This window comes from Lissotriton vulgaris, chromosome 11 (genome assembly GCF_964263255.1).
Source record: "Lissotriton vulgaris chromosome 11, aLisVul1.2, whole genome shotgun sequence".
Taxonomy (NCBI): Eukaryota; Metazoa; Chordata; class Amphibia; order Caudata; family Salamandridae; genus Lissotriton; species Lissotriton vulgaris.
In genome coordinates, this window is record NC_141699.1 from 408,714,220 (window position 1) to 408,731,537 (window position 17,318).

Consider the following 17,318-nt stretch of genomic DNA (forward strand, 5'->3'; position numbering starts at 1 on the left):
TCTAAAGCCCTATATGAGAGTGCAGATGTTGCTAGGAAAGAGAGACACCATATTCCCATCTGATTTAATTTAGAACAATACTGAATTCTTTGTACTTCTGACTTATATTCTTTGCTGGTAACCGTGCCCATAATATCTTTTCTGTAATTTGGCAATTAATTCTTCATATAAAGCACTGAAACCATAATTGTCTGTAATTCTTATATGAATTTCTCAGCATCATTGTATGGGTTACCCTTGCTAGAGAATAGAAGCTTCCAGTCGAGTAGCACCAAAGTCCGTAATGGGACTACACTGCTCCTGGTCCTACATGTTGGCACGCCCCATGAGCCAGAATTTGATTAAAATCCCACACCAACAAATGGGGTAGCAGAGTTGATGGTTCCAATTGGAGCCAAACCATAACTTGAAATTAATTGGCTGTAGAACAGAGTACGGCACCTTCATGGTTCAGGCCGTATGCCCAGAGATTTAAATTGACCAATCCCAATCTTATCCGGGTTCCGGATAGACAAAGTGGCTAACAGAAGAACAACAATGTGAGTATCAATAGGGACTGCATGAAAAACGAGGGAATAAAGTAAGCGGCACAGTACATTTTGGGAGCTGAAGTAAGCCTAAAGAAAAAGGGAGGCAGTGGACGATAATTGAAGACAAATATAATGTGGCTCTGATTGACGGATTTGTTGAAGTTATAATTTTTGTTATTCCGATGATCATTTTTTAAAACTTTTGATGAGAGGTAGCTCAAGTTGAAAATTCAATCAATAAACTTGCCTGCTAGGAGAGGTGTACTGTGAGGCACTATCAGACATGCCAAATTAGAAACGGAACTTTCTTGTGCGAATGTATTCACAGAGCTCAGTGGTGGTGAGTAGTGACTTTCACAGGTCTATAGCACACTTTAGTGCGTGCACAGGAAGTATTCTTGTCACTATAGAAAATGTTTTGTGTTGTAGAGCAAGCAAACGGAGTAAAGATCGAAAAGAGACATAAGATTGATTGGAGCTTTGTGTCAGTGCGATGCCTCACAGTGGTTGGCTGGTGGACGTTGAATCCTCGCTGTGATAGGGGGACCTTTCATAGAGATGCTGGAAGTGAGAGAGTGAGGAGGAAGACGCCCTCACAAAGAAATTTCTTAGTGTTAGATCACCCACATAAAATGAGACAACAGTGGATATGCCAAGTGCTGCCACAAGAGTAATATCCAAGAATACAGCAACCGCAGGATCCTCAGTGTAGCCTCACGCACCCAAAGTTATACAGAGACACGTGCTCCATCCTCTACTCGGGCCTTCCTCCCAACCCATATCAGTCGCATAAAGTACCTTACACTTGCCGAGCATCATTCTTGTCTTCCTAGTCGAGACTCCTGCTAGTTTGCTCAGAGATGACTTGAACCAAGTTTACCGCAGGATTTAACACCAAGAACAGAAAGCATGGCCATAGTTCCTTAACAGGGGTGATACGTGATCAGCAAGGAACATATGGGGCAGACAGCCAGCAAAGACTTGTCAGTTAGCTCAACAGGTGTAGTTCAAACCACCCAGAGGATAAATCTATCCCAGTTAAAGACTGACACTGAGGAGCTGCCGAAAGGAAATGTGGGACTGGACTTGAGAGGGTGCTATGGAGAAAAATAGTTGCTTTATCTGTGCAAGGAAGCAGTGAGAGGGTAAATGAGGCTCATGCCAAGATGGAGAAGATAGAAGATGACAGTGGTATTGATATAACCCAGCAGAAGAAGTTGTGCAGAAATGCTCGGATGGATGAATCGTGGATGTTGAAGCTGAGAGGTTTGCAAATGCATGTAAAGGAACTCATTGAAAGCATTAGAAATGGAGTGACACAGAGAAGCTGAGGGAATTGTGGTGCAAAAAAGAGAGGGTCGAAGTGAAGCAGAGGGGAAAAGAGGGTGAGGAAGTTGCAGTTGAGGGGATGTAAAGAGTTCCCCTTATGAGAAGTACGAGGAGCATAGGTACATGTCCCATGGTTTCCATCAGGTATTTTCCATTTCACCAATATGCTTTTAAAGCTTAGAGAGAATCCCAATAAGTGGTACACCCAGATAGAGAAAACTGTGACCACCACCAAGTTATTGTGAGAAGACTTAGATGTGTAATTTGTGGTAGCGGTCCCAAAAGACTTGTAAGCAGAATGCAAGAGAGCCGTTGAATGGCCCACACATGAAGCACCACAGTAAGTAAATTCTTTATTGCCTGATTAATAAATATCTTTAGAACTGACGCTGTGAGGACTGCTTTGTGGATTGCACCTTACCTTCAACAGATCGGCGCCTTCATCCGCCCGCCTCCCGCTACTAAAACCAGCTTTGAAGACGGCGAGCGGAGCGCGGTGCAGGGCGAGGAGACTACCACTCCCAGCAGCCCGAGCGGCACCGGCCGCGTCAGTTTCGCGCCAGGAGGCGCAGAAAAGCGGAGTCACCCCGGTCGAGGGGATATCTTTAGAACTGACGCTGTGAGGACTGCTTTGTGGATTGCACCTTACCTTCAACAGATCGGCGCCTTCATCCGCCCGCCTCCCGCTACTAAAACCAGCTTTGAAGACGGCGAGCGGAGCGCGGTGCAGGGCGAGGAGACTACCACTCCCAGCAGCCCGAGCGGCACCGGCCGCGTCAGTTTCGCGCCAGGAGGCGCAGAAAAGCGGAGTCACCCCCGTCTCGCGGGACGCGAGCGGGACGCCGGGCTAAGCCCGGGCAAAGGGCGGGCCCTCTGTGGCCCTCAGTGGCCGAGGTAGGCTGGGCTGGGCCCACTTTCTTTCAAATATTTTAAATATACCATCAGTCGATTTAGCTGACGGATATTTGGCGAGGTGACCATTCACTCATTGGGTCTGGCACATACAGCATAACACGTGCATTGACTTTTATATAGTTTAAGACAGTCCATTTCCAACTTTTATATCCCAGATTTTAACTCCTAAAATTTGATTCTAATCACAAAACGACTGAAAGGCTTCTGCAAAGTGCACTATGTCAGTTAGGAAATTACGTTCTGGAAGAACGCTTGAAGGGCGGCCAAATGCATTAATAAGAGCGAACCCCTTGCAGAATAAATACGCTAATAGCTTGCAATTGAAGGGACAAAGGCAGTTAATGGAAATTTGGGAAAATTCGGCAAAAAAGGAAATGGAAAGATCTCCTCCAAAGGAAGAGGGGTCGCTACCACAATTAGACTTTCCTTTTGAGTCTGATCTTACTCAAGATTCAATTTCAATGTTTCTACCAATCTATAAGGAGTCAAGTACTGTGCCAGCTTCTACTGATAGTGAGCTCCCTAAGTTGATATCACCAAAGGTAGAAGCAAAACAGCAAAATGAGAAAGTCGGACAGATGGAGAAGGATGCAGTGGAACTATCTATGTTGTCCAGTATTGATTTAGAACTCTGTGGTCGATACATGGATGAGAGACAGGGGAACCAATCCGAATTGAACAAAACTCCCAACATAGTACATCCCCCTGGACTAACATTATATAGCAGTACTCCATCCATTGCATCCAACGACATTCCTTCTATGCAAAGTGAGATGAAATCTCCAAATCTCAATCTATCAGGGATTCGTGCTTATGTAGAGACCGAATATCCAAAAAATGAAAAACCGATTTCAGACTCTTTGATAGCTCTCGAGGACCTGCTGGCCTCTATATTATTGCTATTAGGAAAATTTGCTGTGAGTACTGATTGTATTATGGACTCAGTAACTGAGATTTTGAAAGTCCTAGTGACAAAGCATACGGAGAATGGAAAAGTCATGCCCAGTACTCCAGTGACCTCAAATACTGCGGAAGGCAATAACACATTAAGATCATTTCCTGTGAACCCAAATACTGTGGAAGGCGATAACATATTAAGAACAACTCCTGTGGTTGGGCCAACGCTCCAGGTAGAAGTACATGAGCATGTTGAAACCTTACTTCCACCCTCCACAATAAAGTTGAATGAAAAACAAAGAGACTCTATAGTGATGGACGAAAGCTCACGCCCCACATCTGATACTACATCAAAGAGTCAAACAAAGGAGGAAGAAGGCCCTGTAGAGGACAAGCAAACCACTGGAAATGCGCTATTCCCTATCTTTAGTCATGATAAAAAAGAATATGAATTAACATCTGATACTAAGGGATCCAAAAAGGGAAAATGTAAAAAATATAAAGGAAAGAACAGGAAGCCAGTTCGCAAGTATACAAGGAGACGACAAAGGCAAGTTATATTTCAGCAACATGTAAATGAAGCTTTGGAGGAACTGGAAATTTCAGAAAACTCCATATCAGATATCAATATGAAAGTGGCAGAGGTTAGCACCTCCACCTTGACTGTGAAAGACATTCCTGCTGTTAAAATTAGTGATGGAAGAGCCCTAAGTTCTAAGATTAACGAGTCAGAACCACGTGTATCAGCAGAAGAAAACATAAGAAAGGAGACTATGGTAATAAGAACACTTAATCCATCTGCCCCTATTTTTCAATTGCCTTCTGAAGTACCACTGGTATCAATTAATGTGCCTCCAAAAGTTGCTCCAGTATGGGTGGATACACTGTCATTGGACTTTTTGCCATTATTTGACTTTGACCTAAATTTAAACAGGTCATGGTTGCTTAGCTGCCTTAAAGACATTGAAAGTTTAAAATTAATTCAGTCAAGTGACATAGATCTGGTTTCAATGGTAACATGTGAGAATGGTCAACGAGCAAGGGTTAAATTCTGCTCAAAAATAATTGCTAATATCATTCTACAGCAAGCAGAAGCTTTTCAATGTCGAGGTATAGATGTATTACCATTTACTAGTATCTGTTATAGAGAGGGACCATCTAGCTTGGATATTAAACAAAATGTCTTGTCTGCTTGTAACAAGGATTTAAAAATTTGTGTATCAAGGGGAAAGCGTATGGTTTCAAAGATTCCAACATATAATGAGAGCATGATTTCATCTCAATGTCATGACCCCCAGCAATGGAATTGGCTACCTGGAGCATTATTGAGTAATACATCGATGAGTAAATGTCTGTTTCAGCATCTTTAACAGACAACTTAATATTATCTCATGGAATGCTGCGGGTTTGTACAATTCCCCTGAGAAATTGAACTATCTCCTTTCTCTGAATGCTGATATATTGTGTATCCAAGAAACATGGTGTAAAGATATACAATATGGGGGGAAAGACTATTTTGCTTTTGAGGCCCCCGCTACCCAATCAAATAGAGGTCATGCAAAAGGGGGAATTGTCTGTTTTTTATCTAATGCTTTCCAATGGCAATTCTCTCATCACGTTGATATTAGCAAACTTTTTCAAGTAATAACCATTAATAATCTAGCTTTAGAAGGTCCTCGAAAGTCACTTGTGGTTATTAATGCATATATACCCCCAGAACATAAGTTTAATGCCGTTTTAAAGCGAATGTTCTTGTACATAAAACAGTTGATAGAGGGGGCTGTCCCTCCATATATCCTACTTATGGGTGACCTGAACTGTAAAGTCTCTAACATAAGCCTAGAGCTATTTAGAAATAAGACAAAGGAAGAAGCGTATAATATACCTCAATCTGTTTTTCCTAATAAAATAAAAACCAACAAACGAGGAAAAATCCTATTAGAGGAAATAAGCTTGGTAGAGGGGCTTATAGTAAACGGCAGAATGCCCTCTGATGTCCCAGCTAAGTTCACACATGGGTCATATAGAGGTGAGTCTATTTTAGATTATGTTATCACAGACTATGAGACGTTCTCTTTTATTCAGGATATTGTGATTTCTAACTCTACCTCGAGTGATCATAAAATCATTAATATAACAATTTCCCTCCAACCCCCTGCGGCTGAGTCCTGGACTTTGAGTAATACAGGAATTAATATTAAGTGTAAGGGAGGAAGATGTTTCTGGGATTCTAGATCTATAAGGAACACTCAAAGTATTCTTGCCCTAACCATATTGGAACTAGAGGAATGGCAAGGTTCAGAACTCCTTCAGTTTGAATTACTATCGCAGAAACTAAGAAGGATGGCAAAGATAAATAGTAAACCTAAGAACCTCCCACGCCCTCCACCTTTATTGCTATCCTTAAATAAGGAAGTAAATAAACTCGTTAGGCAACAATACCTAAACAGAACCAGAGAAAACGAACTAAACTTAGCCCTACTCAAAAGAAGAAGGAACAGATTAAAAAATAAATTAAAGAAAGAAAAAGAAGATAAGTTATGGATACAGTTAAGAGAGGCATCTGTCAATAATAACTCTAGAGACTTCTGGTCTGTAATAGGAAAAGGATGCGGAGCGAGAACTCTTCCTACTCCAGTTTCTATTGCAGAGGAAGTATGGATGACATTTATCTCTAATCTTTACGCTTCCAATGGAGTGGAGGATAATAATTTGGAATTTATCCTGAATAAAGATGATAACATAGATCTTCCTACTGAAGAATCTATAGCAGCTGTAATAAGAAGTATGCGCTCTTCCGGAGCCATGGGCCCGGACGAATTGCCCATGACTATGATAAAGCAGGATGTTACTTTATGGAGTAAGATATTACTCCCACTGTTTCAGACATGTTTTATTACTAAATTAGTCCCCAATTCTTGGAGGGGTAGTATTCTGATTCCCATATTCAAAAAGGGAGAACGGGATAACCCTAAGAACTATCGCTTAATTGCACTTTTAGATTCAATAGGAAAAATGTTCGCAAAATGTGTTTTATTATTAATTATGAAATGGATAGATGTAAATGATATTTTACCTATGCAGCAAACTGGCTTTCGTAAAGAGCATGGAACCCTGGACAATTTAACTGCCTTACAGGTGCTTGTAGACAAATATGTCCGAGTTCGAGGAGGCGGAATATATGTGGCATTCATTGATTTTTCAACCGCGTTTGATAAGGTAGATCGGTCAATGTTATGGAAAAAACTTGCCACAATGGGTATGCCAGCATATTTACTAGAATTGGTAAAGTCCCTTCACACCAACACATGGTGTAAGCTGTTACTAGGTGGGGAAAGGGGACTTTCCCAATCAATCCCTTCCCCGAATGGATTAAAACAAGGATGCATATTAGCCCCTATACTGTTCTCCCTATATACAGCTGACCTACCGTCCCAAATAACATCCAGTGGAGGACTAGCCCCAAAAATCGGGGGAGTACCGATATCTGTTCTAATGTATGCAGACGATATACTTGTTCTTGACCTAACTCCGAAGGGCCTGTCAAATCGCCTGCATGCATTAACACTTTTCGCAGAAACACACTTTATGAAGATCAATGCTACTAAAAGCAAGATTATGTGTATTTTCGGTAAGAAAAAATGCAGGTCTGCAAACTACAACTGGACACTAGGAGGACAGAAATTAGAGGTCGTTAAAACCTACACCTTTTTAGGGAAAATAATTACAGCAAACATAAGTGAGACTGCCCACATAGAGCACAATTCTCGTAAAGCATTGTCACATGGGATGGGATTGTGCTCTTTGTACAATGCTACAGGGAAGAGACACTTCACATTATTCCTTGATGTATTCAAAGCTAAGATACCTGCCACTCTCCTTTATGGGATTGAATTAGTGGATATAAAACACTGGGGATTTGTGTCGAAAACAGAAGGAAAGATCTTAAGGAAAATATCATCACTAAATACGGCCTGCTCTGACAGTTCATGCAGGCTAGAATTTGGTTTGAGAAGTGGTTGGGTGCAGGGGTTGATTGCCCTTGTAAGATGGGTAGCCTGTCTGGTTAGAGGAAAAAATGGTTCCCTCAGAGAAGCGATTAAAAGAGAACTTTTGGGGGATCTCAATGACTTCTCTCTATTGGTAAAAAACTTTAGAATGGCTGTTGGTCTACTAGAGTTGGATGCAAACACCTTGTTCTTATTAGACCCTGTTGAACTTAAGATGAAATTAAAAAATGCATCCTGGGAACTATGTTACAAACTAGATAGGATAGCCCAATCAAGGAAAAAAGATAGACAATCTTTGTTAAATACATACTTGTTTAAACAGCCCCAACAATATCTCATCTGGAACATCCCTCACAGAATCAGAAGGTTATGGTTTTTATTGAGACAAGATCTGCTTCCTTTAAACTCTCTTCACGCAAAATGGTACGGTGTGTCTCCCGTATGTAATTTCTGTCATAATGGTGTACAGAATCGTAATCATGTTTTGTTTGTATGCAAGGTATTGCGTCCTTTTCGCCTCAAATGGCTGAAACCAATTTGTCTACAGCTAGGAATTTTAAATGTAAATACTTTTCTCCATGCACTTTATAGCCCCCCTAACGAAATGTTTTGCTACAGAATTTTTAACTTTTTTAAAAGTTTTTTAGATATTTATTGATAATGCACGGGGAATTGCTGGGGACTGCTAGACTAATGATTGTATGTGTCACATCGCTTTTTCTAGACTGTATGGTTTTACTTTGTTGTTTCCTTTATGTGATGTATACTGTGTGTTTTATTTTATGTGGCCCTCATTGAGAGCCAAAACATAATAAACTTTGACTTTGACTTTGACTTTGGATTAATAAAAATCTTTGCAATTGGTATAAAAGGTGCTTGTCCTGAGCACTTTTGCAAGGCACATAAAATAGCAAAGGTAAAAGGAGTACATTTCATTACAGTCACATTCGTATAAAAGCATTTCAAGATTTAGCAATGTTGATAAATTTGTAAATAAATATGTGCAAAAAGAATCTTGTGCTATCTTTAAATAGAGAAGAATTAAAAGCCCAAGGATTCCTATGAGGCACTGTCAGTGTGTGCTTTCTGTGCTTGCTATAGCAGGAAAGAAAAGGAAACATTCGCAAATGGAAGTTCTTTTCATGTAAGGGTTTTTCGCAGGTCATAGTTATTGCAGGAAAGAAAATGACACTGTCAAACATTCGCAAATGAAAGTTCTTTTCATGTAAGGCCACCACAGGTTGCAGGTCCGAAGGCTGCTTCACCTATCATTATGGCCAAGTATGAAGAAATCAGAAGACACCTAAAAATGAAGGTTTCTCAGAGAGAGATTAATTGGCCTAAAATGTATCGAACCTTTCAGGAGCCCAAGGAACCGGTGAAGACTTATTTTGAGAGACTAAAGCAGGTGTTTAGGGAGCACAACGGGATGAATGATCCCTTAGGTGAAAACATGGGAGGATCTGTTGCCTCTTTTGTATTTGGATTAAGGTCAGAAATCAGCAACCAAATTATTCAGGGTGTCCCTGGCGCGCCTACGTCAGTTTTCTTCGGAGAACTTTTCAGCGCTACAACGCAAAGCCATCACAAACAAAAACTGTGAGAATACGAGAAAAGTGTGCGAAAAAAATCGGCTAAACAAAAAGGAAAGAAACAAATGGTGAAAAACAGCACCATCCAGAAAAGTGCCAAGTTTCCCTCCGCGCAGCGGACGCGCTGTGCGGACGCGCCTATCCCGCGCCAAAGGAGCGCCTAAGGTAAGCCTGTCTGCGCCTGTCAGCGTCCCGGATGCGGACGGGTGCGGACGTGAGCTATTTTCCTTAGGCTGTTTTTTCCATATTCTTGCCACCATGCGCTCTTACACTTCTGCTGAGCTCTGTTCTTTTCGGGGCAAGGGGGCGACTTGCTGCTGTGTTTTTCCGGGTAGTCTGGTTTTGAAAAAGGGCTGCCCTGGCTGCGGCTGGCGTTTGGTCGGCTCCCATGTTGCACCCCCGCAACTCTGCCAACTTACAATCCTTGCTTTCTGCTCAATACCAGATCTCTCAGTAGGCATTCATTGGATATTTACAATCCGCTGACGAAGTTTAAGCCGCTTTGCCTTTTTTTAACTGAGACCTGGTTGGTGGAAAGCTCGGGCCCTGATTTAGCGACTGCCATTCCCACTGACTATGTGATCGTCAGGAAGGATAGGGCCATAGGCAGAGGTGGTGGGGACGCTCTGGTAGTCGACAAGCGCTTTTCCTGCGCCATTGTTTCCACTGATAATATCTCGGGATGCGAGTCCCTGGGTTTTACCCTTTCTCTGTCTCCCCAGCAAGCTTGTGTGGGGCTTTTAATATATAGGCCTCCGGGACCCATAGGCCTCTTTTTTGAGGAACTGCAGGCTGTTCTTTCGGTATTGTGTCTAAGATCAGAACACTGTATACTGCTGGGAGATTTTAACTTACACATGGATGTAGTGAGCGATACTGATGTTGTCAAGTTGTGGGACAGTACAGCTCCTTTAGGGCTGATACCCTATGTCGCTGCTCCCACGCACAACAAAGGGCACACTCTCGATCAAGTTTTATCTACAGTTCTGATCAGCACGTCCCCCCGGTTCCTGTCCTATGGTCTGACCATTATTTAATAAAAAATGTTATCCCCCCAGTCGCCACTACCTCTTTAAGACCACTGGAAGGCTCTAGAGGGACTGCGCGGGCATTTCACCGGGTGTCCTCTGAAATGTTGGTATCAACAATCTCCTCACACCCCTGTCAACTGTCTGGTAGTTTAGAGGAGGATTTGGATTTGCTACATAGGTGGCTCGTTGACAGATTTGAGGAGCTAGCCCCCCATGGTAATATCCAGTAAAACCAGCAGGCACGCTTCCGCCCCGTGGTTCACCCCCTCTCTAGGTGAGCTGCGTAGAGAGTGTAAAAAAGCCGAAAGGGCCTGGCGTCGCCTGTATGATCCCAGTGACAAACATAAATATAGGGAATTAACTAGGCTCTATCACCGCCATATTATGGCGGGAAAAAAAGCCTATTTTGACAAGAGAATAGAGGATGCGGCGAATATGAGTAAAGAAATATTCCGTATTGTAAAAGATTTTATTTCCCCCACCTCGATTTTGCCAGCTCACTCCCATACTGAAGACTGGGTTTGTCAACTTGCCCTCTTTTTTGCCACAAAAATTAAAGTTATTCAAGACACTTTTACCTCCCCAAGTTTAGTATCTGTACCTGAGATTAGGCTTTCTCGGTGTCCCTCTTTGGTTGTAGAAGGACCCTCTCTCTCTGAGTTTCCAGCTCTGTCTCTTCCTGCCTCACTTGACCTTTTCATCCAGCTTAAGTCTGGCTCTCCGCAGGATCCTTGTCCCGCAAAATGTCTTGGAAGAGTAGCCCCTGCCATAAACTCCTTGCTCAACCCGGTGCTCAATATGTCCTTAAGCACGGGAGCTGTTCCCCAGGCCTGGAAACATGCCTTGATCCTGCCACTTATCAAGAAGCCCAATTTGGACCCTTTGGTCCATGCTAACTATAGGCCGATCTCCCTTCTCCCAGCCTTGGCTAAGGTGGTGGAGAAGCATGTACACATCTCCCTATCTAACTTCATTGAGAGTAATGATATTCTACACGACACTCAGTCGGGTTTTCGTGCCAATATGAGTACGGAGACCGCTCTTCTTGAAGTTACCGATGCCATCAGGGAAGTAATAGACACTGGAGGAAAGGCCATATTAGTTATGCTGGATTTGTCGGCGGCCTTCGACACCGTTCCCCACGACGGTCTCCTTTTAAGACTCTGGGAGATCGGATTACGCGGAACGGTGTTGAAGTGGTTTGAGTCATTTCCGGCCGGCCGCCGGCAAACGGTCTGGGCACCACCTTTCTTCGCCAATATGCCGCCATTGGATGTGGGGGTGCCTCAGGGCTCTATCTTAAGCCCCACCCTTTTCAACATCTATATGGCCCCTCTGGCGGCAGTGGCGGAGTAGTTTGGTGCCCAGATCGTATCCTACGCTGATGATACCCAGCTCCTTTTCACCTGCTCAAAGGGTTCTGACTTTGACGGTATGCAGATCAGAAGCTGTTTGGGGGCGGTCTTTGACTTGTTTAAACAGCACAGTCTGAAATGCAATTCCGATAAATCGGAGCTGCTTTTCTTTGGCTGCTCTCCTGATCCTAGATGTAAGGCCTGGTGGCCTCCTGACATGTATCCTCCGGCAGACGCCTCCTCCATAGCAAAGAACCTTGGGTTTCAGATTGATGATGGCCTTTCTTTTGGGCCTCAGATTCGGGAACTCACATGTAAATGCTTTGGCATTTTGAAAATGTTAAGGAAATTCCTCCCAATCTTGTCTTTTGAGCATAGAAAGATTACTGTGCAGGCCCGATAGGCTCACGCTTAGACTATGCGAATGTGCTCTACCTGGGATTGCCAAAATTTCCTCTGGCGCGCCTTCAGGTGGTACAGAACTCTGCCGCAAGGGCCATATATGGCCTTCAGCGAAGAGTGAGTGCATCGGAGTTGCTCAAAAAGCTCCACTGGCTTCCTGTCTCAAGACGGATTACTTTTAAAGCACTGACTCTTCCCTTTAAGGCGCTACACCATGAAGGGGCTTGATATATTAGGAGGCGCCTTACTTTTTACGTACCTTCTAGAACCTTGAGATCGGCCTCTTTGGCTATGGCTTCTGTTCCTTCCATCAGGCGGGCTAGAATCCGATGCCTTGCGCCTCGGTGTTGGAATTCTTTGCCCGTCTCCCTCAGGAAAATCAGCAACTTACTGGTCTTTAGGAAGGAGCTGAAGACATGGCTTTTTACCCATTACCTTTCCTGTTGGCCCTGCATCTGCCCCGGTCTCTTCTTGCTCGGGTTTTTGGCAAAGCGCCGGGACACTCCTAGGAGTAGCCGTGCGCTATAAAAGACCCGCTTTAACATAACATTACATAACAATGCACCAAAAGTCCTGGAAGGAAAGAACAGAGCACAGCTTCCACTAAGCAAGCCTGCACACAAATACAACAGCCTCCCCGGGGGCAGAAAGAATATGAAAAATTGCAACCACCGCCCAGAACAGAGAAGGGCACCAAGGCCAGAACGAAAGCGCAACGACAATTCATCCCCAGACAACACCAGCAGGGGGAGACATCTCCTAAAAGAGTGAAGGGTCGAGACCTGGCCAAGGGACCTCAACCCCAAGGACTGCAAAGGAGTCAGAAGTACAAGCAACGAAAGGAAGAAAGGAAGAAGGACACAAGCACACCCCACACTAGAGACCAGGGTGCAAGGACGCAGAATTACCCATGAAACCATCAACCAATCACCAGAAAGGAAGGAATGGAGCAAACAACAAGACGAGCATCCCGCTAGGGAGGGAGTAAGAAAAGGCACTCGCAGGAGACAACCACCCGCAGGCAGGCGAGTGCAGAAGACCAAAGAAGGGTCCTCGCAGAACGGGGAGGAAGGGCGGGTCGTAAAGGAATCTGCGGCTAGAATCGTCTCTACCGGATACATCGTTACCGAAGGTAAGTAACTCGTAAAACTGATAGAGACTACTAGCCGCAGATTCCTTAACGTAGAATAGATACCCTAGCCATATCCAAAGGGAAGGAGGGTCTGCGAGAGGACCTCCCAAGTCTGAACAAACACAGGGCCCCAATAGGGGGTGAGTCACAGGGACAAGGAAAATAGCCCAGTCCCCCCCAAGCAGAAGAGACCTCACCATCTTGGAGGAACACTGACCCCACAGGGGATGCGTCATGAGGACAAGAGAGGCAGCCCAGCCCCCACCAAGCAGGAAGAAGCATGGACAAGGCGAAAGGGGGGGCCAGTGCACCCCAAGCCCAGTCAAGGTACCAGAGACCTCCGCCAAGAGCCCCAGAGGTACAGGAAGCGCAGAGGAGTACCAAGGACGAAGAACCAACACAAGACTCCAAGGAGAAGAGGTAGTAACGAAGACAAAGGCCTCCACTGGCAAACACATACAGTGACGAGGGCAGCCTAACCTATCACAGCCTGAAGTAGGCAAGCAAGACAGAACGGCGCCTCAGTCAATAAGGGGAGGCGCGAAAAGAAAAGACATGGTTCTTGCAAGGCTTCAGCAGAACAAGAAGCAGGAGTGCCAGGGCCCACGCCAAGGCCCCGGCCGCAGACCAGAAGAGCAGGCAGGCGCAGCTGGCGGCTGACAAGCGCCACTAAAACTGAACACCCAGACTACGCTGGGCTCAAAACAAAAAAATCCCGAACGACCCCTAGAAGGAGACCGCTTCGGAGAGAACCGAGCCACACAGAAGTGCGACTAGCCAGAAGATAAGAGGAGAAACAAGTAGGACGGACCAAGCCGTCAACCCAGGAAATTATCCCACTGGAACACCAGACAGGGGACCAAGCCGAACTGTGGAAAAAAGGGCAAAATCACCGCAGTACAACACCGTATATGGCCAAGCCACACCCAGGCAAGACCACAACGCCGCACCAGCGGAATACAGCAACACCAGGAGATGAGAGTTACCCACAAAGGGGAGTCCACACCCTCCCAGCGGAAGACAAAGCTATACAATAGCAACAAGTTCCCCACTTAGGGTATGACACATCCCAAATAAATTATGGGAACGACTCTTAGGGAAGAAAATCCCACATCAGAGAACAAAAGCATAAAACCTGCGGCAGAAACCACAGAAGGCATAGTAATCTGCCAAAAAGTACACTCTTGCCAAAAAGGGGCTGAACCAGCAGCCAACTAAAGAGAGGGGCCAACCAAGGGACCCGAAGGCACAGCAAACCACACAAAGTTTAACGGTCACTCCAAACATCAGATTCCAGGAGCAAGTGGGATAACAACTCCCATCAAGTCCAGGAGGATCAACAAACCAGCCTACAGAGGAGGAGGGGGACGGAGCCCTGCAAGAAGACGCTGAATGGCGGAGTCCGCATGAGTGTTAAACAGAAGGACCCCATCAAAGGGTAGGTCAACCAGACGTTCCCTAATATTTTCAGGAAAAACAGCATCACGTAGCCAAGCATGGTGACGGAGAGCCACAGAAGTGGCCATAGCACGGTCGAGAGCATCAGTAACATCCAAGGTCGCACGAAGAATAAACACGGTCATCTCCCTACCATCCAACACATGGCTCTGCAGATCAGCACGAGCACTCGAGAAAGCACCCCAGGTCCCAGCCTCCACCCGTGACTCCGCCAGAGCCAGGGAGGAAGGTTCCCGGCACCGAAACAGGGTGGCTCGGTCTCTGGCGAGGCAGTCGCCTGCTCAGAGGACAGAGGGGGACTCGGGGGCAAGTGCGGAGTCCCAGCGATCTCCTGCGACACCACAGTGTGCCCCGTAGGAATTTGCAGCGAGGCAGGGACGCCAGGCACCAAAGAGGGGAGCCCCAAAGGACTACACCTAGACGACACCACCCTCCTATGAAATGAAGCCGAAACCTTCGGCTCCGGTGCCAGAGCCAATGGCGACTCCGCGGAAGTCCCCGCTCGAGGCAAGGGATCCACAGATGTCTCAGGAGGTGGAGGAGGGGCCAAAGAAGCCTGCAAGGCCGCAGCGTAGGCTGTCATTTTGGCTCTAGTCGCCCCAATGCAGGGAAACAGCGGGTAGGAATGCGACAGGCGGGGTCGCGCGTCGCAAGGGGAACCGGCGCCCACCACTGAAGGTGGACAGGGCCTCGGAGACAAACTGAAGGACCTACCAGTCTGCGAGCAATGCCCTTGGGGCTGTGGCGAGGGACGATGTCGCAGACAGAACCGGCGGTTCCTGGCCTTCGGGGTAGGGGACGGACGCTGGGACGGCACCCACCTGCACAAGCGGGTCAACAGCAACTTCATCCGGTGCTCCCGCCGTGACTTCGGCTCAAGGTGCTGACAGGAGTCGCAATCCTTAGAGTCATGGTGCTCGCCCAGGAACCACATGCAAATCGGGTGAGGGTTGGTCGCCAACATGGGACGTGCACAAGCGGTACATGTCTTGAAGCCCGAAGGCATTTGCACACTGTTGCACAACGCAGAAGCGTGAAAAAGAAAAGAAGGCCTGAAAACAGGTCAGGACACAATCAGGATCCGCGTTGCACGTGGGAAAGAGAAAAAACTGACATAGGCCCGCCGGGGTGGGACTTATGTATCCTCACTGACGTCACGGACGCGGACGACGTCAGGGCGGAGTCACGTGGTGCCATCCCCCCTGGCACGCAGGGATGCTGTGGCAAAAAGTTTTCTGGATAAAGTCTCACGCCTGGGGATCATTTTACGTTAAGGAATCTGTGGCTAGTAGTCTCTAACAGATATAGAGTACTTGATGGAGCAAGGGATCCTGAAGGTGGTTATTAGAAGAAAATGTAATTCCTCTATCATGGCCTTACTGAAGGCAAACAAAAAGAGGAGAAACGTTCAAGACCTTCGAAAGATTAATCAATTTGTCGGTCAATGCTATCCTGGTACTAAACCCTTCTCTGATCCTATTCCCAATCCCTCCAGAAGAAGACTGGTTCATGGACATTGATCTTTGTCAGGCATTCTGCTCGTCCCCTTGTGCTCTTTGCCTTTCGGTTTCAAGATAAGACCCTCGTGTGGTGTTGCGCCCCACAAGGGTACACAGTGATCCCATCGTACTTCAACCCGATTCTTAAAATGAACCTATGCTGTGCAGTTCGACACTGACCCAATATATAGACGATCTCCTGATCCCCCTCAATGACTAAAGAAGCTTAACAATAGGAGAGTATTGCTTTACTTAATCATTTGGCCGAGACTGAACATAAGGTCTCCCATGAAAAGCTGCAATACAATCAGAGGAAAGTTATGTATCTAGGACATCAAATAGCGAAGGAAGTGAGGAGAGTGTCTCATGAACGCATGGAGACAGCTTTTAAAATGAAGTTTGCAACTACTCGGAGACAAGTGAGGATGTTTCTGGCCACAGTTGGCTACTGCCAACAAAGGATCCTCAACTTTTACTTGGTGGCAATGCCTTTGACAAGGCTGCCGCATGCTGACATCAATGACCCAGTCCCAAAGAATGATAAAAGCGTTGAGGGCTTCCAGGAGCTTAAAGATTTTGTGGCGCACCCGCTTTTGGAATGCCATGCTATATATACGAAGGATTCCGTACTGTTTTGTCATGAAATAGATGGTAGTGCACTGTGCGTACTAACCCAAGCTGATGGAGATACCAAGGGTCTCACTGGCTGTTTTTCACCTCTTAATGAGGTAGCCGCAGCATTGCCTGTTTCACTCAAAGCGGTTAGCATTCGCATTCAACAAACTGAGGGGATCGTGATAGGCTATAATTTAATTGTGATGGTGCCCCCTCCATTGAGAACCTCATGACTGGTACTAGAACTCAGCATTTGGCAAATAGCCGCCTAACCCGCAATGAGAGAATCATTTTGGCAGCCAAGAATATTTCCATACGGAAATGTAACACACTAACCCCAGCTTCCCCATTACCAAACCTAGAGGGAGCTGATGAGGGTGATATCGACCAGGACTGTATTAGTGTAACTGAGTAGTGCACAAAATCAATACCTAACATACTGGATGCCCCACCTTCCTGAATCCGATCATACCCTTTTTGTTGATGGGTCATGTCTGAGAGAACGAAGTGCTATCTTGAGAGCTATTTATGCGTATGCACTTTGAGTGGGGTA

At 45.7% G+C, this 17,318-nt stretch overlaps 1 protein-coding gene across 1 annotated transcript in view; it reads right to left on the reverse strand.

Moving 5' to 3' along the window:
* RETSAT (retinol saturase) overlaps positions 1 to 17,318 on the reverse strand; it is a 176,736-nt gene that overhangs the window by 37,738 nt on the left and 121,680 nt on the right. The window lies entirely within an intron of this gene.